The 23,342-nt window shown below is 44.1% G+C and overlaps 1 protein-coding gene and 1 long non-coding RNA gene across 4 annotated transcripts in view; one reads left to right on the top strand and one right to left on the bottom strand.

Moving 5' to 3' along the window:
• Positions 1-5,312: 5,312 nt before the first annotated feature.
• Positions 5,313-23,342, bottom strand: part of HDAC11 (histone deacetylase 11) — an 80,081-nt gene continuing 62,051 nt past the window's right edge. Inside the window, exons 14-17 of one of the 2 annotated variants that reach the window (XM_090148120.1) lie at positions 20,645-20,824; positions 15,222-15,365; positions 13,366-13,564; positions 5,313-5,501 (exon numbers count right to left, since the gene is read on the bottom strand). The gene's annotated coding sequence lies outside the window, so the exon portion shown is untranslated. Of the gene's footprint in view, positions 5,502-13,365; positions 13,565-15,221; positions 15,366-19,850; positions 19,904-20,644; positions 20,825-23,342 lie in introns of those variants that run through there. The other variant, XM_031608682.2, reaches the window with a different exon arrangement.
• LOC149916414 (uncharacterized) lies at positions 6,941-14,660 on the top strand. 2 transcript variants are annotated; one of them, XR_016470088.1, is made up of 5 exons: positions 6,941-8,055; positions 9,104-9,236; positions 9,987-10,109; positions 11,064-11,190; positions 14,568-14,660. It is a non-coding gene; the product is annotated as an uncharacterized LOC149916414 (long non-coding RNA). The 2 variants fall into 2 exon arrangements; XR_016470087.1 differs by lacking the exons at positions 11,064-11,190; positions 14,568-14,660 and having other exon boundaries at positions 9,987-10,583.

The raw sequence follows: 23,342 nt of genomic DNA, 5'->3' as shown, positions 1-23,342 counted from the left end.
AGGAGATCAAAGCTGTCGACTCGCACCCGGCAGCTCGGGCCAATGCTGTGCTGTGAACTATGTGACCCCCTTGAACCTGCCGAACCTCGACCAAAAAGCATTTGTCCCATCCCTGCATCTGTGAAGTCTTCAAAGAGCAAAGCTGGTTTTCATTAATTGCCAACTATTGCTTTTTGTGAGCTAGTTTTCCTCCCACTTTTTTTCGCTCTAAAAATTACCAATAGTCCATTGACTCCATCACTACAGTATAACCCCAGCTTCTCTTCCAAATTCCCTGTACTGTCAGATGTTGGCATGTGGCAACCCATCCAGCACATTGTCTACTTGAAATCTGAGAGAGCTCTGTTCTGAAAGAGGCTGTTCAGGAGCACTCAGCAGTCAGTGCCATGCCTCAAAATGAGCTGCGAGCCCAGGTGCACTCAGGCCTTGAAGAAATGCAGTCATCCAACCTGTCATCTGCGGGAGGAGAGAGCTTCTGTGATGGGTGCGTTGACAGCATGGCTATCTTCCAGTGTTTCTGATCAGCAGTCAGCTCGAGCCAGGGGGGAGCAGGGTAGCTACTGCCGCCATGTTGTGGGTGTGGGGCAGCCATTGCCGCCATGTTGTGGGCACAGGGAAACCGCAGCCGCCATGTTGTGGGCACAGGGAAGCTGCAGCTGCCATGCTGTGGGCTTGGGGCAACCACTGCCACCATGTTGTGAGTGCGGAGCAACCATAATTGTCATGTTGTGGGCATGGAGCAACAGCTGCTGCCATGTTGTGGGCGCAAGGCAGACACTGCTGCCATGTTGTGGGCATGGGGCAGTGCAGCACTGTGCTCTGGAAGGAGTGAATAAGCTGTGTAGATGGCTCAGATGGTGACACCAGCAGGCCTCTGGAGATTGGTTGAAACATCTTGATGTTAATCCATGGATGTGTTGGTGTTCTGAACTCTTTTGGCCTCCCCTGTTTCCAGTAAATAAGACGACAGGCAAGGACCCAGCTGAGAGCTCTCCAACAATTTCTTTATCTTGTTTTTCTTTTTTTTAGTCCAGAGTGGTTTATCTTTCAAAATCAATCCACTTTGTAAAAATGTACCTGGTTTGATGAACTTTGGATGAACTGCAGTCCAAACTCAGTCTTCTCACCAGTTCACCTGCAGAGCTTTAGGACCACAGGCTTCTCTGTGCCCAGAATCCGAGCTGTGCAACGCAGACACATTTGCACCTGGGGCTTCCTGGGCCTCCGGGGGCCCTGAGGCAGCCGTGTGCTATGGGCTGACCCTGAGCAGAGGCAGCTGCAGGCCCTGGCATCTGCAGCTCCAACTTTACATTGCCCCTGTGCCCTGGTTCCCACAGACTGCACAGAATGAGCAGGAAACTCTCAGCTGAGAAACGCTGGGACTGTATTTCAATGAGAGCCCATTCCTGGTACCTACAACTATCATCTTCCTTCACAGTTTTCAAGACAAAATGAGTTGAGTGTCTCTGGTATTTTCCTGCCAACGCAGAAATAGAAAAAAAAATCTGTTAATTGTGCTAAAACAGAATTTCAAGCTCTTCAGCTTCCCCTGCAGCGGAAGTCCTGACTTGTGATCACTTTTAGGCACAGCCCTATATGTTGGCCTGAGACTATGTTTCTGATATAAAATGTAAATATCTTCTTTTCTAAATTTTATGCTAATTTGCCTTTTTACTTTACATAATTAGTTTCTTCTCAGTGGTATTTAAGAATTTAAAATATTTGTTCCATTTTAGTCATCCGTTAAATAGCTGGTTTGCGTTTAGTGAGTGGAAATCAGTGCAACCATTTCCTTGTTGCCTGGGAAACTCGTCTCAGGGTTTCCATCAAGTTAACATGTCAGCAAGGTCCTCCTTTAGATGTTATCCAAAAATCACTGAGGACTGTAGCATAAGGACAGCATTTGTCTGAAATCCCCCCTCCCACTGTGAGTCCTCCAGACAAGGGATGAAGAGAAGGCAGATCGACATGAAAAAGTCTAAGCCACGGTACTGTAATCAGAACAGGGACAGCCTAACCCACAACATCTTGCAGATTTATTTTTTCCCCCTTTTTCTTACCAGAATATTTAAATCCCAGCATGCAGAACAGGTTGGGTGCTGTAGAAGCGCTGCCTCCTAATCCTCCCCACTCCTTGAAAAGGGTGGTCTATGCAGCTTCACTGCATTCCATACAATGTAAGAGCTTTGTTTTCAATTTATTTCTTTTTATTCAGCAGATAGTTCTTCTTAATATCTTTCACATCTTGAAGAAATGTCATATAAGTACAGCATGCATGGCTGAGTGGTCGTTTCCTCTCCCACGTTCACAAGTTGTTCCTGGATTACAGGGCTCTTCGCACAGCAATCACATCTTCAGTGATGACAGAATGGGGTTTTCTTTCTCCCAGCATTCAGAGCTGAAGTTCTGATTCTAATTTGGTAAACCTGGGAGAAGCACTTCTATTTTCACTTATAAAAACCTGAGGGGAAATGAACCAAAAACATTAATTAATAATCACATATCTCGAATCCCTCATGAGGCACCTGGTAAACGTGTCCTCACTAAAGCAGGCAGGCAGAGAGAATTATCCACTCTTTCTTCAGTGGTTGCCTGCTCTTTTCACTGATGTGTCAATTCAAATAAAGGTCACAAAAAAACAGTGGCCCAAGATGAACACATAATTAGAAATAATGTCTCCTTACGAAATGGTATTTGATATTTCTGAGAGACAGATGCAATATGGTCTCTTCTTTAAAAAAATAGTGCAAATGATCTTCTCATTGATTGGTAACATAGACATACTGGTGGGATTCGTGTCTTTCATATTTAATACTATGGTAGGATCCACTAGAAAGAGCAAAGCCTCTAAATTTTAAGACAACCATAAAGAGAATTTCCTCAGTATGTGTATTGAATGACTAAAATAATTCAAATGGGATATAGCAAAATACTACACAGAACATAATTATGTAAAAAATACACAGTGTTATTACATGCACCAAAGGCACAGCACAACAGTTTTTCAGAGCATATCATTTGCAAGTGTACCAGCCTGACCTGAACATGTCGGGGGACATAAGTTCTGCCAGAACACAGGACAGCATTCAGCACCAACCTTTGGGCACTTCTGCATGTTGTTGTCTAGTTTTATATTAAATATATTGTACCTGGGGGATGAGAAACATATGAGAGAAAAACCCTTATGATTAAAAAAAAAAAATTTTTATATACTTTCATTTGAGTCAGTAGCTCATGAAATGCCTGCAAGGCCTCTACTTCAATTTTGTGGTACGAAGTTGGAAGCCCATGAAGCTAACACCCCATATAGCCATTAGAGATCCCAAGACAGGCATTAGTAGACAGGAGTGGTTTGAGCCTTTTTATTATTTTTAATTCCTTTAGTTTTCCTCCTACAACCACACGACCTTGTGCCCTTTAGATGGCATTGCTGCAGGGTGACAGGAGCTCCTGCTCATGTCCCTTCTCACAGCACTGCTGTCCTGCTTTTGCAAGGCAGCACAAGAAGATTTCTTTAGAGACCCTGACCATCCTTAAAAAAAAAAAAATAACAGTCCACAAACAGACTTTTTCCATCAATTAGATTTGTGAAGACAAACTGGAGGGCAAGGTTCATTCCAAGAAACTCCCACTGAAATAGGTGGCATCAACACATTTTACCAGTGCACAAGGGAGCTGTTGCTGTTGTGTTTGTAACAACAATTAGAAGGCCTTTGCAAGTTTTTTCCAGTAGTGGGAAAACAGGCAAAGGATACAGAAACATGCCTGGGGATGAAGCTCAGCTTGTTGCATTCCTGATAATCAAGGGTATGACCCTGGTACAGGGCAAGAGGCTTAGTATCTTTAGGAGCGCTATTACTTCTTTTCAGTCACCTCCAACCAAGTTACCTAATTAGGCTGAATTCAGATTACAGTGCAGGCAAATGCTTTTGTTCCACAAATGGTCTTCAGCCCTTCTCTCCTGTGGTGTCTGCAGTGGCTCAGAGCAGGGAGCCTCACATGCCATGTGTGTGCCTTGAAGTGGTTGTGGTGCTGCCCAGGACAAAGGCATTCTCATCCCTCGGCACACTACACTGAGGAATTTTGTCTACCAGATGGACTGCAGAGTGAAGAGCCAACAAGAGACAAGCCGTAATTCATAGTTTCCTTGAATTCCTCCCACCAACCACACTAACTGGCATTTGTCAACAAGGAGTCGATGAACAATTAGTCACAGGAATAAAAAGAGCAGATTCTTGAAATGAAAAGAGGATTGCTGCTGTATAAAAATATCAAAATTAGATTGAATCCTTTTTCTGAGAAGCAAGTGAAAAATTTAGAGGCCATGCTAAATGTTCAAATGTGAACCTGCTTAACTGTGGGAAAAGGCTACAATGTGTGTCTGTGCTTTGACAGATGCTGTCAGTCTCCTTCTAGAATGAGTCATTCTTTCAAGACTCGAGCTATGAGGAGGCATTGCTTTCAATCCTTATTGCTGAACAGTCATTAATCTGTACAGTTCTACCATGAATGCAAATGTAAGAGCAAGATGAAATTTAGCCCTGGGAAAGGCAAGAACCACAGCACCAGCCCTTCTGTGTTTCTGCATAGCCCAGGTTCCCAGGATTACCCCTCAGAAAGGGATGTGTTCAAGTTCTGCAACACCTGAAGGCACTTTAATACAGCCCTGCAGATCAGAACACTGACTTTAAACCACTCAGCCCATTCAAAACCTGGTGTCAGCACCCCTCACCTCCCTGCAGCGCTGGGCTTCAAACACACATGTGGTTGTCCCCAGGGCCCTGTTGCTTCACAGACTGTGCTCAGAGCACGGGGCTTCCAGGTCAAAGATTATATCTATAGAAAAAATTTTGATACGAGAGAAGTTTTCCCTGTGGGCTTTAAAAATATACAGTCTTTCCCTGAACTATGGTTCGTATCTTTCTTAATAGAATACAGCTGGCTTAAGGAGTAGAAATATTCAAGAACAATTACTTCAGTGAGTGGTGGAAGTACCTCCCAAAAATGTATTTATATTCTATAAAATTGATTTATTAATGAAGGCATTTATTCATAAGAAACATACTCAGTAATGATAGTGAAAATTAATCAAACACCCTATTTGCAATTACTATTCCACCAATTCTAATTGAGAGATAAAATGTCCTTTATATTTTTTATATAAAGTGCATAGTGAAGTAATTATTCAGGTACCTGTGCCAGAAATAGTTCAGCAGATTTTGGGGACAAATGGATGCATCAAACAATATTAATTAAGCTCATTTCGGCTAAAAAAATGCAATGTTCTCCTTGGGGTTTCTGCAACTTTCTAGTTATTTTGCATTATTAATTTGGAGTAATGCTTACACAGAATACCAAGAGGAGTTTGACAGAAAATTAACGCAGAGACTCCCCCCAGAGATGTGAGATTTTTCTAAGCCAATTTTTCCTTACCCACCGTTAATGAATAATCATCTCCTTGGCAATGGTTCCCAGAGTAAAGGCTTGTACTTTGGACCCTGCTGAATATAGAAAAGCAAGAAGTGTCAGATAACATAGTATCAGGGGGCTTTATCTAAAGAAACTTTAGCGAGTAAATATCCTCCAATGCACTGAGTCATTTACTTGTTTCAAACTGTTAGGGATATTAATATAGCTAGCTTCTCTATAAAGGGAGTTGTACAGAAAAGTAACATTTATTCTGGTCCTTCTGAAGATACCTTGATACCTTCTTCACGTCCCTGCACATCCCCCACATCCATCCACACATTCTTCTGTCAGCCCTACAACCAGTTAGTAAGTTCAGGGAGTTCTTTTGTGCTTCCTTTCTCAAACTGCGGGACAATGACTTCCACAGGGGCTTTCCTTGGATTTCATCACTCCATTTATCACAGGCTTGGAAGGTGAGCGCTGGAAGACATTTTCCTGTTGCCCTTGTGCTAACAGGAAGCTGACCCCAGGGCAGCCTCTCATGGAGAGAGATTTCCTTGGGAAAATCTGAAACAGAGCTACAGCTCAATGCCCTTCAGAGAACTGATGAACATGCTCCCTGTGCTGATAAGTGCAGAGCAGGAGCTGTGGCTCTGGGAGCATGCTCAGCTTGTCCTTCCTGAAGCTGCAAACCCCGCACTGCATTTCTGCATAGCTGCCCCAGCATGACCCTGCACAGGAGACCCAGAAGCAGTAGGGAAAGGTTCTCAGGACCTTGAATGGTGAGAGACTGAGTCTGACAGCTCCACCAGTGCAGCATGGCCAAAGCCATCTTCTGGGAGCAGGAAGTCTGTGCCCATGGCCAAAGGGCTCAGAGCATCCCATGTGAGGCTATTAACAACAATATAGTCACCCATCGTTAGCTTTGCATTTTTGCCAGCAATGAAGAAGAGCCTGTGCTTGTAACAACCTGCACCAGTGGCACTGTCGCCACCACCAACACACTGCCCACTGCCTCACTGTACTCATATCCACTGTTTGATCTCCATAAATGTTCAGCAAGCATCGATGAAGTCAATGGGTGCCATTTCAATACCACTCTTTTGCTTTACCTGCAGTTCAGACACCATTTTGTCAGCAAGAAAATGCAATGGAAAACTGGTGGGAAGGTTAAACTTCGACTGCTATACCACCAACACCTGCTGCTGATGCTATAGGCACCATAATAAAACGGGAGGCAATATTTTTGGAGCAGTTCTCAAAATCTAGAAACCATAGTATTTTTAGTGCACACCATAAATAGCTTGTTAAAAGTAGGCCTCTAGAAAAATTGCCCTGTAATACAGAAAATTCTGTTTACAAGTCCCGCCTCTATACCCACCACCATTTACCACACTCAAAATCAGTCTGAGCAAGGACTGCAGCAGTACAACTCAGAAAACACCATGGAAAGCCAGGCCCAGCCCACACCTCTCACCAGGCACAGCTGGGGCTGGGGCAGAAGACCAGGAACTAATGAAGGCAAACTGTGCCCAGTGACCACTGTTACCCAAACACACATCATCTTTTGTAGGACGCAAACAAGTACGGCTTTGAGGCTCAGCCATAGTGCAACTGGAGGTGGTATTTAGCCAAAGCTTATCAATCCAACTGCTGGGAGCTTCATAAGAGAGGCTCATGAGTTGCAATATACCTATCACTTCACTTAGGTGTTTCTGTTATCACCATATTTTTGCCAAAGCAGCCTGGGGACAGAAGACAATGAGAGCACAGAAAGTGCTTTCAAGTAGTGCCTGTCTGAATGTAGATAATTTCTCCTCGATTCAGGTGAAAACAAAGATGTTTTAAATAATATTTGCATCCCATAAAGGCTCCCTTCATGCCTATGCACACCAAGGAAGCAAATGGAGGCTTTGACAAGAGAAGTAATTGCATAGAAGTAGTGTTGGGAATAGAAGAGGTAGAAAAGCACAGAGTATGCATGATATAAAATTATTGTATTTTTTACTTGATTTACTACAGGATATTGTTCTAATAGTAAGGGGTGAACAGAAATAATGATCAGTTAACTCATTATTAATGCTCATTTTCTTTTCCAGAATTGCCAGTGGGTTGAGTCAATTATTAAACATGACAGCGGGGCTTTAATATATCAGCTATAGATTCCAATCACAGCAGTCTAGTTCAATAACTGGCTTTTTTCTGCTTCATTTTGACTAATGGCATACTGCAGAAATTATTAAAATTCATCTTAGCACAAAAACCATTTAAAACCCCATGAAAAAAAAAAAAATGGCAGCACAGCAGACCTCTGCTCATTATTTACCACAGAATTCAAAACAGCTACTGAGGAAACATCGAGCAGCTTCTCTGAAAACTTTTCAACAGCCACAACGTGACCGTAGAAGTTCAGTCAATGCCAAGAGTGCCTCTGACGAGCTGAGGCCCCATCTGTTGCCAATAAAGTGCATTCAGAATTTACAGGAAAATAAACTTCCCTCTGACAATGTGAATTCCTATGTGGGCCTTTGCCTACAGATAGCTCAGCTGAGCTGTGGAGTATCACCGGCATTGGAGCAGCCTGGCACTGATCCTACAGGACTGGATCAGGCACTGCAGCCTCACTGCATGCAAGCTGACCTGCAGGTAATGCAGGGAGGATGGGCTTCTGTAGGGCAGGACAGTGTCACCAAAACAATAGCAGCAGAAGGGAGAACGTTTCCATTGGCACCTTGAAGCCAAGAAAGGGTCATCTCGTGTCCAAATAACATTTTGCCCCTAAACTATCAAGAGTAAAAGCACAAGACTTTGTAATTAAGCCACTCACATGTTAATAGTTGAGAAAACTAAAGAATAAAGTAATAGCGAAGACTTCACAAGATCATTTAGGGGAATGCCACTTGAGAACCAGGTCAGAACAAATCATACAATTTTAACATCATCCTCTGGACATGTTTAAAAGCCAGTAAGAGAAGATCATGGAAGTGACCAACACCAGTTTGTTAGAAATTTCAGTCCAAATCAAAATGCTTTTGGCAAAATTCCTTTTGGCTAGAGGAGGCCAAGCTTTCACTGATGGTGCTTTATCATTCCATGACACTGCTAAAAGCTTTGTTTTGTGTGCTCAGCTGTTGCACAAACCAGCCTTTGGCTAACCAGGCCAAGTTTCAGCGCACAGCATAACATTACTATAAACAGTGGAAATGATGCTCTAATTGTTGGTTTGCATATCTATTTGGTTAAATGACCATCTGGGGAAAGAAGTAATACATATGTTAAATTAATCTACTTCATTTTCGTCAAGTAAATTAATCACATGGTATTATAAAATATTCCCTATTCATATATTGAGAAATAAAATTATTCCTCATTATTTTCATTCTAGCCTTATGAGAAATGACAAAGCCAGACTTTGATATCTATCTCTACTGTTATTACCTATTGTACTGCCAAAAGAGTGCTAAGGAAGAGAACTGCAAATTCCCTGTCACAGAGAGCTGATCTTTAGGACTCTGATATACTTGTGCCAGCAAGACAAGCACAGCTTCTTTGGTGCTAAAATCCTGTGTTTGGGGAGCACAGCAGTCACTGCCAGCAAACAAAGCAACCACAACCACCTGTCTGTGTGCTATGAGATAGCTTAAGGATCCCCTTTTAGAGCTGCTCTGTTATTTCTAGTTCTTTCAATTTTCAGGTTGAAGTTTTGCTCTGCTAATAGTGGCTGACTGCAAGACTCCTGTAAGCGAGAGTCTTCAGGAGGGATGCAAAGGAGACAGTGAAACAACAGAGATGGAGACACTGCTCAGGAAGACCAGGTGATGAGCAAGGTAAAAGCAATGCAGCACAGAAGGAGGGAGGCCCTGGCCCATAACAATGAGCTGTAATAGTCAAGTCTTACTGGTTCTGAGGGAAGTAAGGCAGACCTGTATAAAAAACCCTGGTGTCTCTTTTGCTTCCCTTATATTTCTCACCTGCTAAAGGAGCTGATCTACTTCACCTGAGAAGGAAAGAGCACAAAGCATACCAGAACATACTGTGTATCTTGTATAAATGCAACACACACCAGTGCATATGGCTCTGCGTGTTGACACTTAGTAGATTTCTATTTTAAAATAAATTTAGAAAATGATGACCAAATATACTGCATTATGCTGAAAAAAACCCATGAACTGCTAGCAGAACTGCAGACAGTGAAGCCATAAGGGAAATGGAGTTAAAGGAGCAAACGCAATAACACGTGCACAGTAAATACACGTGCACAGTATTTTGAATTCCCCATATGGTGAGACTTAAGTAAACAAGTCCTAAGATTTGCAATAAAAGATGCAAGGCTTGTTTCAAGTACAACTGTTCTTAAGCACAGAGTTTTGTGCCAACATACGTGCAAAAACCTGGTCCAGACAACGTTGTGACAAGAGTTTGAGTTCTTCTATAGCAGTGAGCACTCTAGAGGTTTACTAAAATACACTTGGTTTTAGGTGGAAAAAAAAACCAAAGCACAAAAAACCATACATATGACACTCACTTTTGTTTCTTACCACTTGGAGGCAGTTGCTTTCACCCATGTACTGTTCCAGGCACCCCAGGAAACACGTGCTCTCTGCAACTGTCTGAAAGGAGGTTGTGGTGATGTGGGAGTCTGCCTCTTCTCCCAGGTAACAGTGGAAGGACAAGAGAGAATGGCCTCAGGTTGCACCAGGGTAGGTTCAGAGTTGGTATTAGGAAAAACTAGTTCTCCAAAAGCATTTGGGCATTGGAATGGGCTGCCCTGGGACATGGTGGGGTCACTGTCCCTCAAGGAGTTCAAGAAACATGTAGATGCAGCACCAAGGGATGTGGTTTAGTAGGCAATATTGGTGGTAGGTAGAGGGTAGGACTAGATGATCTCAGAGTTCTTTTTTCAACCTTAATGATTCTGTGATTCTATTCCTGGCTTCCTAAGTCTCTGCTTGAGGTCAGCTGCCCAGCACGTGCTGTGAGGACAGCATGGGGCAGCCAGTCCCTGCCCACAGTCTGCACAGCCACAGCAGCACGAGCACCACTCAGAGAAGTGCTGCAGTACAGGATTAATAACCTCAGCTGATCATCTTAAGGCAGGATCAACATCCCTACTCAAATCTCAGTCCTGCACTTAGGGCAAAAGCAGGTATGTTCAGAACCCCATCAAGTTCTGGCTGGCACTAGCACCTTTCTCTAATTAGCTGTTTGCATTCAAAATGCAAATTTCAGTTTGAAGAAAAAAAATTGAATTAATAAAAAGTAATACATTATTCATGAATCTACTCAGGCAATTTTATACCCTGCCATTCTAATTAACAGTAGCAATTAGAAAATAATAAATTGCATTCAGACAGTACTCCAGTCTCAGTTAATGTGAAACTTTAAAACTAACTTTACAGGTGCTCCTTGTCTTTAATATTAAAATATTATAGAAGTTAAATGGTGATACCCAAGGCCAGAACACTGTGGGGGTTGCTGCTGTCTGTTTCCCACCCAGCCATACCACAGGTTGCACATCTGATCCTAAAGGCAAAGCAGCAGTTGAGAAGAACGCCAAAGAAGCCATGCAGGATGGCATTTGAGACTCAGCTAAGCTTTGAAATATATAGTTTGATTTCAAAACTGGGCTCTTGTTTCCTCCTCTCACCCTGCAGATTACATACCCACCCGGATACGTGCAAAGCATTTGACAGTGTCTGACGCAACATCCTTGTCTCTAAGCTGGAGAGAAATGGATTTGATGGATGGACCACACTTAGGCAGTTCTTTACTCAGAGGAAGGTGAGGCACTATCACGGCTGCCCAGAGAGCTGTGGGTGCCCCATCCCTGGAGGGACCTAATTCCAGGCTGGATGGGGCCCTGGGCAGCCTGAGCTGGTGGGGGCAGCCAGCCCATGGCAGAGGTTGGGGATGGATGGGCTTTGAGGATCCTTCCAACTCATACTGTCCTATGATTCTAGGGTTTGGACTTGTTACAATGACTCTTGCTGTTTTGAGACACCTCTTTCTTGAGAGTCTCCACAAATACACTTTTTAATTCCTTTGTTCACATGTTCGGTAATAAATTAGATGTTTGTTGCAGATGTATCACTCCACTGGACTTGTAATATGTCTGTGTGTGTTTGTGGAGTCAACAGTTTGTGTAGCAACACGTGCAGAAGCGTAGATATAACCAAAGCTGCCCTTTTGCTCATGTTGATGTTTGGTTCAGCATTTCCATGTTAATCAGTTTAGAACACTGAGTAACTAAAAAAACATTGTGAAATAGCTTGTCTTCCAACACTCCAGTGATAAGTGCAATGGGAACAACAAAATGCTTTCAAAAAGGCACATATATTCTTGGATAATTTCAGAATTACTCAGTGTTCAAAGGCATTTCAGCTTTGAAATAGCACCTCATCCTTACAAATTCTGCAATGCAAATTGGTTGCTGGATTCTGTCTATAAATCAATTAGCAGCCAATTAGCCAAAAAGCGCCCCTTCTTGTCAATAACCCATCTTTAACTACAACTGCACACTTAGAAATCATATGTTAATGAAACATTTTCTCCTCTTGATAGTAATAAGGCAAGATTGCAACAGGCCCAGTTTTACGTTTTAGTTAAAATCTGTGGTAACTGGGGCTGCTCCAGCAGTACCTGGCTGCTTCAAAGGTTCTCAGTTTCCCCTAAGCACACCTGAGCCAGTCCAGGAACATTTTGTAGCCCTGGCAGCAAGAACGCTGCAATTGCTGCGCTCTGAAGCCAGAGATCCATGCGCTGAACAGAGCATTCTCTCCTCTCCCTTTGCTAAAGGCAATCTTTGGCAGGTAAGAGCTCTGACTTGAGCTTATCTGAAGCTTCTCAATAGCAGCTCTACAGAACGGTTTTCATAGAATCACAGAATCATTAAGATTGGAAAAGGCTCTAAGCTCATCTAGTCCAACCATTTTTGCTTTCTCCCCTTCAGCCCTTCTGTCCTGCAGCCACCCAGCCCCTGTCCACAGGGTCTCACCAGGCACCATGGCCCTGGGGACACCTCAGGTGCACACACACCTTGTAAAAGCATCACAGCCCGCTCGCATGATAGCGGTGCGTTTACATTGCTTGAAAGTTATGTCACTGCTTCCACCATGAAGTTATTTCAGGGGGCTGTAAGTTAGGTGCAAAAACTCGCTTTGAGCTGGAACTTGGCATGCACAGGCATGCAGACACGCACAGCCAGATTTTTGGGAAGTGGGCAGAGATTGTGCATTATTTCTGGATCGTGCAGGTGCACGGGGTTTTCTGTGTGAGATTTCCACAGGGAGAAGCTGCAAAGCTCCTGTAGGACAGGGCAGTGACTAAAACCACTGTCATTGCCTCCTTCCTGCCTCGCAGCTCTGCAAACATAAGGCAGAAGGCAGCCCACCTGCTGGCTTCAAGGGCCCTCAGCTGAGAGATGCTTGTTTCCCAAGCTCAGTCTAAAAACTATGAGGGCATAGGGATGCTTCAGAGGCTCCGCCACATACCAGTGTCACACTGGGGACTTTTTGGAAGCCTAAAAATACTTGAGACAGATTGAAGCAATCCTTGAAGTAAGCTTTGTTTCAGATGATTTTGGATATATCACCCAAATGCTACTCAAACTGCATGGAAAAATGCCTTCATGTAAGCAGGACCTGAGTCACACACGGCCACAAACAGTGCAAAACCACTTGGCAGAGGTCCTTCCTGCAGGACACTGCAATTCCCGTGCTGGCACTGCAAGAAGTGCTGGTGGGTCTGCATGGGATTTTGTCCACCTCAGTGGAGAGAGCACAGTAATTTATAAGAAGCATAATGGAAAAGCTACTCTCTAACAACCTCTTAAAACTTATTGCAGAACGGAGCATGGATCAACTCTAACCACAGTAACCTTTAGACCATTTGCTGCTTTAGGTGTTTAGTATACTTGACCTTTTATAATGAAACAATAAGCACATTTTCTTCACTTACTTCACAGCCTACAAGTCTGTAAAAGAATAGACCAGACTCGAAGCAGTTATTTGCCATGACATTTTGTTCCTCGAGTAGCATAACACTCCACCTTCATGTCATTTTTCCTGTGCTTTGCTGGGTTGAAAATCCATGTCTAGCCCCTGGGAGGTGAGTCATTTTCCCATGTGCTTCTACTTCTGCTGCAGCTGCAGCCTTCCTAGACTCGAGACGATGAACATATATAAAGAAGAAACACACAAAAAGAACAGTAATCATCTAGTAATAGAAGAAGGATTGTGGTTGACAATAAGGGTATTCTTATCTAATCTCTCGCAACCATATTTTGTGATGTTAGTGGTTTAAGCATTACTATCTATCATCCCAACTGGAAATTATCTGAATTCCTGGTTCCACACATTGCTAGAATTCAGGAACTCATCACAGCCACTTCTTCCCATGGCACATGCAGCACCAGGATCCTGGTCACTGCTCAGCAGAGCAGGTGCTGAGCACAGCAGTTTGCTCCAGCTCTGAGCACAGTGTGATCCCAACTGAGAAACTTCAGGAGGATGCATTATTAGAAGTATAAATACAGCAGGAATTCTGATGGCTATCATGAGATAATCATCACACATCTGTATTTGTAAGACACAGGGCACAGTCTGGTGCTTCCTAGTCCCGAGTGACATGATCTCATAGCCACACACCCCTGGAGCTGTACTGAGCTCTTTATGGTGGGGAAGTATGCATTTCTGTGCTGGAAGAACATGCACTTGGCAGCTCATAGCTGTAGTTTACGCAAAGCTGTTTGTTTCTTGTAAACAGATTTGTTTTCCTTCGGTGGTAGGGACCCAAGAGAACGCAATCTAGCAACAAACAGAGAGTGTGTTCTTGCAGAGCATTAGCATGGGACAAACAGACCTCCCGGCACGGGCAGAGTGCTGCCGTGATGGCTTTTACACAAAGAGGTGTGGTGAGTATGAAAGGCTAGCTAAGGTCAGGAAATCTTTCGCTATGTGTATGAACTCCCTGATGTTTGTGTTGCAGTGTTTTCCAGGTGCCCTGCTCTGAGGCTGGGTGACAAATCCATGCTGCTTATTATTCTCTGAGTCTCTCTGTAACTACCTGGTCATTCTTCACAAGCTACAGCTGTGACCCAGTTCTCTGCCCTCTCATCAGTAGCAAGAAAGAATAAAGCGGTTATTACTCTCCCCACTCAGGTAGTTCTACTGATACAGACCCAGACTTCACAAGCAACTACGGAAAACATCCATACCCAAAATCTCCATATGATAATACTCAAGTCAACGCATGCCCCATGCATCAGACCCCAAAAGGAGAAGCAAGGGCTGAGGCCCAAAACCAAACCCTCACAGGACTTCTCAGCGGATGTGGGGCACAGGGAGGTTCTCAGGAAGGAAGGATGGTGCCCACTCACCACCCACACTGTGGTCAGAAGGCAGCTGGAGCCTTGCAGGCATGTTCAGCTCCTGCTGCTCCAGTCAGGTCGGTGTCTGGAAACAGCATAACCACATCCATAAGTGTAATACTCAGAATGGCTGGCAAAACCCTACTGGAAACATGGAAGTATTTAGGCAATTTTTTGTACCGCCTTCAGTTTTTCTCTGATACCCTGGTACCTGCTCCAGGTGTCTCAACTCAACTCAAACCATGTCTGCTCTTTGGCAGGAGCAGAAACAAACCTTTGGGGCCAGCTGCCCAACTTCAAGGGGACACCGAGTCCTTCAGAGCTGCAGGTGTCCCCTGCCCACCACCCACCTGCAGGCAGCCACCAGCCATTGATCTCCTCTTGGCGCCTCCCCCTCTCCCCACAGCCAACACACCAGCTCCTCACCCCTTCTTCCATCCCTCACCTTCTCTGGAGTCACAGGCTCTTCTGTCCTCATGCCCAGGGAATGCCCTGTGGGCTCCTCCTGCAGTCACACGCACTGTAGCCCTTCCACTTACTGGGGTGCAGTGGACAGCGGAGGTGGAGAACACGGCAGACATCAGTTAAGCTTTTTACACAAAAGAGAGAAAGTAGAAGGGTAGTTAGTTACTGGGCTTCTTTTCATTCTGGTTTTTCCTCTTCCTTCTCCAACAGCTGAGGGAGAACTGTGGAGGCTGTGACCCCTTTTTCTTTCTCCCATGCAAAACCCCTCCATGCTCCCGAGAGAAGCAAGCAGATCTCTGATCCAGGCTCAAGCACACGTGATCCTTCTGACTCCTCACAAAAACAGCACAGTGGACCTCAAAGCAGTGCCACAGCACCTTGTGCCTGCATCCCAGCCCAGCCAAATTGCTGCTGCTTGTGGTGCCACTGGGAAAACTGGGGGCTGCAGAAACCCTGCACCATTCCCACGACACAGACCACCCTTCTGTGCTGCCACAGCCACCTCGCAGTGTGCCACCAGGAGCAGTGCAGAGCACAGTCCCAAGGAGAGAAACCAGCACCAGAGACAGGCAGAGAGACCCAGATGAGAGAGCAGAAAGCTGTGATGCTGGATCTGGACAGGGTGCAGAGCTGGCTAACAGCACTGATCTCTTCACAGTGCCCATCTCTAAACACCACTTGCAAGCTTTTACTAAAGTGTGGTTATGTGATCACTGCTTTGTTTGATTTGATTCAGGGAATAAGCAAATCTGTTTCACACGTTTTTAAAAGCTTGTCGAAGCTGCCCAGCACACTGGGTGGCCTCTCCTATTGCAGTCAGTAAAAAAATCAGCAAACAAACACAATATGCCCAGCAACTCGATGTGGTGCTTCCTGCAGAAAGGATGCCAGCTCCTGCTTCATGGGGCACACACACCAGTGCAGATTTTCATCTGGAAGAGCCACAGTGAATTCATAATGCACTTTTCCAGCTGAAATAATACACAGATCTGCGTGAACCAAATGTTCACAGTGGGCACATTTTTCCTCTTACTGTTTCCAAATAAAAATCAAATATAAATAGCAAGAAACCAGCCCATCTCTACTAATGAATGGCAGTGTGAGAACATCAGAAGCGTTTCAAGTGAACATCTTTCTGGTACAGTGAATTAGGCTTTTCCTGGAGAGGAATAGAAACCTTTGTGCTTGAGAAATTCACTTTCTGACAAATCCATAGGCGATACAGAGAAGGAACACACGTATACTCTCTTCTTTAAATCCTGACTCAGCTTTTCATTCAGCCTTCCATTCCTCTTAAAGAGCTTCACAGAATGTTTGCTTTGTAAGCCTGTGAATCACCCTGCCAGCAAGGAGACACGAGCTGAAGGGGCACATTCACCCTAAGGCCCTCTCTGCCCTCCTTTCCCTCAGCCTGCCCTGCCCCACGCCTGGCCCCAGCACCTGGAGAGCAGCAGGATGGTCTCTCCCTATCACGCTGTGGGCAGTGTGGCAAAAAACGACACAGGAAAAGGATGAGTGAAGAGGATGAACGTACTGAGGTATGTTCTGCACAGAGCGAATCCCAAGCATAGCAGCAGCTGTCGTTTACAGGCTGCTGTGGGTTCAGCAACACATGGGAGCAGCACGAGCCATAGAGAAGATCCAGAGACATCACTCAGTGAGAGACAGCAATGAGAGGACACCTCTACTAGTGGATCTAATAAACCATACCCACTTCAGATCACCAGTTTTCCTGGCTGTGCCAGCCATCCCCTTTTCAGGAGCACAGGAGGGGAGGAGGACGTGCAGACAGACAAGATCCCAGCTTATCCATGGGCAAACAATGTGCTTCAGGTGTTAGCTGAAGAGGAAATACTCTTTTTCCTTTAGCAACTATTTGTCCATGGAAGTTTGCCTTTCACAGAATCATAGAAAGCAACTAAAAAACAGAACCACAGAATCATTTGAGCTAGAAGGGACCCTTAAAGACTAGTCCAACTCCCCTGCAATGATCAAGGACATCTGCAGCTCTATCAGGTTGCGCAGAGTCCATTCAGCTTGACCTTGAACGTCTCTCCCTCTGACACAGCACATTCTTGTCTTCTAAACCACTAGAAAAAAAAATCTTTTTCTATATCTAGTCTGTTTTGATAGAGGTAGACAAAAAACAAGCAGCCTGATGAGAATGCAAGTGAGCACTATGTGTGTTCACACTGCAGCAGTCACACACGGATGGGAATTCTCTCCCCATTACACATCTGCATGCCCTGCTTGGAACCAGCACCCTTGCACCCCTCACAGCTGGGGGCAGGACAGCAGCCTGATGACATCTTCTAATCAAATCACTCTGGTGTTGTTTGTTTCCTTTTTGCAAAGCCACTAGCAGTAGTGCTTTCAAAGATCATTTACTTCTTAAGCTAGATGTTTCTGGGATGGTTGGGTTTTTTTGTTTTTTTTTTTGGGGGGGGGGGGGGGAGGGTTTGGTCTTTTGTATTTGAAAAACAGGAGCAAAAAATAATAGGGGAAAAAAAGTCTTTAAAAATATGTAGTTACTGTCTTTGTTTTTGTTTTTGTTGGTTTTGTTTTCAATGAAATGACAAAATAAATTTTTTTCATGATAAAAACAGAACTGTTGTCCCACTTTTCCTCACCATGTCATTATCACCATGTCACCATGTCAAACTATTTCTACTTTTCTGGAAAATGAAAATTATTCTGATATTTTCTGCAGAAAAGAAAATTGCATCTAATTCATAATTTCTACTGTAGGACATGCTAACACATGGCAGTGAGAATTAACCTGCTGGAAATTTGGTCACAACCAAGGAAGTTACAATCTTGACAATTGTAGTCACTTTTAAGATTACTTTTGAGGATATTTGTCACTGGTGTGTTTGCAAATACGCTTCACCCATTCCGTATTTCTGGCCAGGTAATGCACCAGTATCTTGGGACAGCTTTCCAACACAGCATGCATTAAGTCTACCCTATGCTATGGCAGCCCCAGCCCTACCTCCCAGAGGAGGCAGCTGCCCACATGTACTTCCCAGCTTGCTTTCCCATGGAACTTGCTTTAGTGTTGTAAAAGACATTACTTCTGCAAAAACAGCTCAGCAGGATTTGAGAAGCTTTATGCCCTTGTTTATATTAGCTTGTTAGATTCTCTGAATAAGGGTTTAGCTTTGGTTGAATGATATATTTCACCTGGCAGAAGAACTGATGCTCCATTTCTTTCAGAGGCTAAACTCCCATTGATTTTAATAGCTGTCTGGCCAGCATAAGACCTGGAAAACCATTTAATGGACCCATTTAGCACAGAAAAGGGCCTAATAGATGTATGAAAAGAAGCTTGTTTGAATGTTGGAGACAATTAGAAGACCCCTTAAATTAGTCAATGGCAAATTTTTCTCCCTCCCTTCTTTGCACAGCTTGCAAGCAGCAGGTCTGACAGAGTTCTGTTCTCCAGAAACGAAACTATGCTTTTACCCTGGAGAAAAAATAAATGCACTGTATGTTCTCATCGTCACAAGAATGAGTTACTTAATAAAAATATGCTAACAACTTGAACTGTAGAACTGTTTCCTCAGATTGCAACACTATCTGAAGGATTTTTGTAAGCTGCCATCCCTTGAGAGAGGAGAAGCACCATAATCTTTAAAGGCAGCAAGATACAACACCACAGCCTGTAGATATCATCTGGAGCCATGCAAAGCCACATGATAACTCTCATTTTTAAGATTTTTGATTAGGTCTAAACTGATATTGCTGTGTGCCTGGCGTTCAGAGCCAACTACAGCAAAATGTTCTCCGTCTGAACGGGGAAGCTACTGATGGAAAAAAGCAGCCTGAAAGAGGGCCCTTGCTGCAGGTAACCCATCACTTCCAGGATAACTGTACCACGCTGCAATGGAGCTGTGTGCACACAGGGATCAGAAATAATACCTGGCAAGGCACAAGGAGGGCAGCGAGCTCCCTTGCAGGCTGAACAAGAAGGTGCCTCGCAGTGAGACATTGCCAGCTAGAGGCAGGAGTGCTGCTGGTGGGCCTGGACTCATGCAGAGCTGCTGCCTTGTTCCATGTCTGCAGCAGCCACAATGATTAAATACAGCACGTAGCATTTGGCCATCAAGAACTGGTCAAACTCAGTTGCCTTGCAGTTCTGGTCCCTGTCCTGCTTAAAGCCAGTTGCACCCTGCTGTGTCGTAAATTTAGAGTACAAAGTGCTCTTATTTTCTCCATCCGATGTGCTAGGGTTGTGACACCAGAATTCTTAAGAGAGCAGATCAGAGCAAGCAGAGGGCGGGAGCCCAGCTCTGAGGTGCAGAATACAAAGCTCCTTGCCTTGGGAGATAACCTCAGGGTATTTTGAGAGCACTGAGTAGCAGCCCCGAGCAGCACGAAGCCCAGGGACACACTGTCTCTCATCAAAATATGTTGGACAGGGATGAGGAAGTCGAATTCTTTGCAACCAAAGTGCCCCTGCCTATGAGGGCAGCAGCTGTCTCTTTGTTCCTCAGACGTGTTCTGTACACTGGAAAACACAAGAGGGATCAAACTCGCTGGGTGTTTTCAGTAATCAAGCTGAGACAGCTGTGCATCTCCAATTAATGCCAGTTTTCAGGAGGCTCACCTTGACTGTTCTCCTGTATTGCAGAAGATGAGCAGCCCTCATGATGCTGGTATCTGTAATGGAACAAACTTCATACATAGGAATGTTCAACTCCTGCTCTTGGGTTGTGAACACAGACTGAGATAAGGGCTCTGCATATGACTGAAAATAATGTCTAAAGCAAATATAAGACACACTGCTATCCACATTCTTGCAGCATGGTGCTCACTGCTTACAGAATCTATCTTTTTGTTCCTACTGTTTATTTTTCTCTACCAAAGAGATGGTGGTATGAGCTGGAAGCCCCAGCACTACATCTGCAAAAGGTGTCAGGTATAGAAAAACCTGTATTACCTTCTCAGCTGCACATGGACTGACTCACATGGTCAAAAGGGGATGTGTGCTTCAGGGTACGACATTGCTGTTCATACATACAGCCCAGCCTTTTTCTTTTCAATATATGTTAAATATCGCTAAGAAGGAAATTCATATTTTAAGGTTGAAATGTCCTCTAGCTGTCCCAGAGATAAGAAAAATTCCCTTACATATATAAAATTTAAAAACTACAAATTTCTGGAAGCAAATGAAACGCTCTGCTCATTAGCATTTTCTGTAGGAAACGTTTCCCTTTCCTCGTACATTAAAAGCTTAATCATTTCCTTGAGACAAACAACCAAACCCAAGCCAAGGACAAAGAGAAACCCCCGCCCTACTTGCAGCAGCAAGACCTCTTGCTCACACAGCCTTGAGCAGTGTGGGGCTCCTCTGCCTGTCTGAGCAGAGCAGGAGCAGTGCAGGAAAAAGGGGAGAGGTACCTGTAGCACATCCTGGATGCATCATTGAGGTGGTGCCATGATAATCGCTCAGGATATGTTGCACTCTTATCATTCCAGGCTACATATTCTTTGCCATGACTTTGTTATATCCTTCTTTTGGAAAGCAGACCAGGTCCTATGCTCAGCTCTGGCATTACAGAGGAAGAAGCTCAACTGATGCTGTGTGATACGAAAGGGGGAAAGAGAGGTCAAGTTTTTGGTGCTTTGTGTCTGTTTTAAAATTTTTCTCATAATACTTAATATTTCTTCAAAGCTTAGATAGTTTTTTCTCTTGGGCTTAAAAAAAATTGAAATGTCTGTGACACCTTCACTGGAAAGGAGAAAATCCCCAACATGACCGCGCTGTCCATGCAAGGTCCTGACACAACCTTTGTGCAGATGAGCTCAGTAAACCAGTGCCACATGGTTTGGGTTCCCTGCCAGTTGCACATCATCCATCCAGACTAAGTCAAAGAATTTCTTCAATAAAAGCAAATCCATAACTCTGATAGAAACCTGCTTAGTTACAACCAAGCTAAAACATAGACATGGAACAGAAAACAGTGTTATAGTCGGACTCAACCACATGGGCAAATCACCTGAAACAAATCCCTCCCAGCTAGTGTAGGCATTTTGAAACACATTTGTTAGCTTTGAAATGGATAATGAAAAATATCTCTTTTCCTAAAAGGACAGCTATATTGGTGTGTAATAAAGAGCAGATATCAAAAAGCATTTCAAAGACTTGAAAAATATATATACATACCTGAAAAACAGTGTATAAAGGCAAGAGCTCAGAGCTCTGCAGAGCAGCCCCACAGCACTGTGCCATGTGTGCCATCGGGGCTCTGGCTGCCAGGCACCAAGGCTGGCACACGTAGCTGGGCAAAGCCCCACTGGAGTGACCACAGCACAGCTGGGAATTGCTTCCCCACTGTAGGAGATTTCTCCTGGTACCTCTGGTCACACGCAGGGAACTCAAAGAACAGATGTTGAGAGAAGCTTGCCTCAAAACGTGCACGTGGGGCACAGCCAAGTCCTGGGGGGGTATAGAAGTGTAGTGCAACCCCAACTGTAGAGCTCAGGAGAGCCAGGGCAGAGGGGCTGAGGAGCACTGCCAGCTTACAGCACCAAGCAACCAGCTCACTGCTTAAGCATGTGCTCAAAGAGGAAAGCTGAGATCCAGTTTCATGTACAGTTTTATTAGAGGCCAGGACTGAGGCCAACTGTTTATCTGGTGTCTGGCCTAAGCACTGATAAAGACTTGGCTGAAATTGATATAATCTGCCCTTAATAAAGGCAGTTTATGATAGTCTGAAGCAAACACATGACCACCGCTGGCTTCAGTCATGGTACACTCGGCAGAGGCCAGGCATTAGGCAGCGCAGACATGAGACTGAATTCACTTCTTGTCCTTAAGTGCTGATGCCGTAGGTCAGCCTGAGACAAAAGCCAGCATAAAAGGTTCTGAGTTGGAATTGCCAAGCTCTGCTCATATAAGCTGCATTGCTTTAGCACAACCCAGTACTGCACTCCATTCCACCCAGCGGTGCATCCACAGTGTCGGTTCCAGGAACCGCCCTCCCACTGCAGTGATAAACCTGAACCTGAAGTGATAGATGGAGGAGTTAAATGCTGCACACTACAAGTAGTTACGCTGCTGTGCAGTGGGATGAGTCACAGCTCATAAACACCTTTTCAGAATTAGAAACATCCAGATCAGAGACAGAAAAGCTATTATGTTGCTGCTGCATTGTGGTAATTTGTGAACAGGCAGAGGCTGTTGTGCTCTACCTTTGCACAGCTCTTAGCCCAGGTGCCAGGATCCCAAGGATCCCAGCTCCCTGTAGGAGCTCAGCACTCCCTGTAAGAGTACTGGGTACTGCTGAACCCAGTACAAATGCTGAGCACCCCAGTACAAAACACAGGAAAAACAGCAGAAATGAGCTGACAGCACTGAATGCACAGGACCACTTTTAATTTCTATTCATAACCAAAACAGAATTCAAGGAAATCTATTTATTTGTCAAATATTACCCTATACAAACCCAGTTTAATATAAAGGTGCATAGTCCATTGCCTGCAAAATATTAGAATTTTCACTTACCTATAATACACAGATCTGATGCTTACATAAGCTGTGCATATTTAAGGAATGTATATTGAAATGTGCATGCACATTTATAGTTCAAATTCACCATTTAAAGAGTTCCATGTCCCTATCTGAAAGCCAAGACATTTATTTTCAAGATCTGTAATGAATGAGATCCAGATACAGGGTTGTTTCACATAAAGTATCATCAGTGCCAGAAGTTTCATCCAGAGAAAAATTCCAAGAACAATTATGCGGATCTAAATATCAAAGACCTGGTTCTGCTGTATTCCAAGCAAAGAAGATGCCTATGAATGCACGGATAAATCACTTTAAAAGTACATGTCAGAGGACATTAAAGGCAGGCACATAAAATAATTTCTAGAATATTGCTAAATGAGTAATTTTTCAATCGTCTTTTCAGGGCCTAATATAATGTCACCATGATTTAGTGCTAAATTCTAATATGTTTACTTATTTAAACATGGAATTTAATCATCAGAGCTTGATCTCTCTACATCATCTGGCTCTATAGCAAAATTTCACTGAAAAGCATTTTAAAATTCATCTGGGTTCATTCCTCTCACCATCTCCACCTACTCTGAA

This window comes from Phasianus colchicus, chromosome 11 (assembly GCF_987193195.1).
Source record: "Phasianus colchicus chromosome 11, bPhaCol1.hap1.1, whole genome shotgun sequence".
Taxonomy (NCBI): Eukaryota; Metazoa; Chordata; class Aves; order Galliformes; family Phasianidae; genus Phasianus; species Phasianus colchicus.
This window is presented reverse-complemented; position numbering and strand designations above follow the sequence as displayed.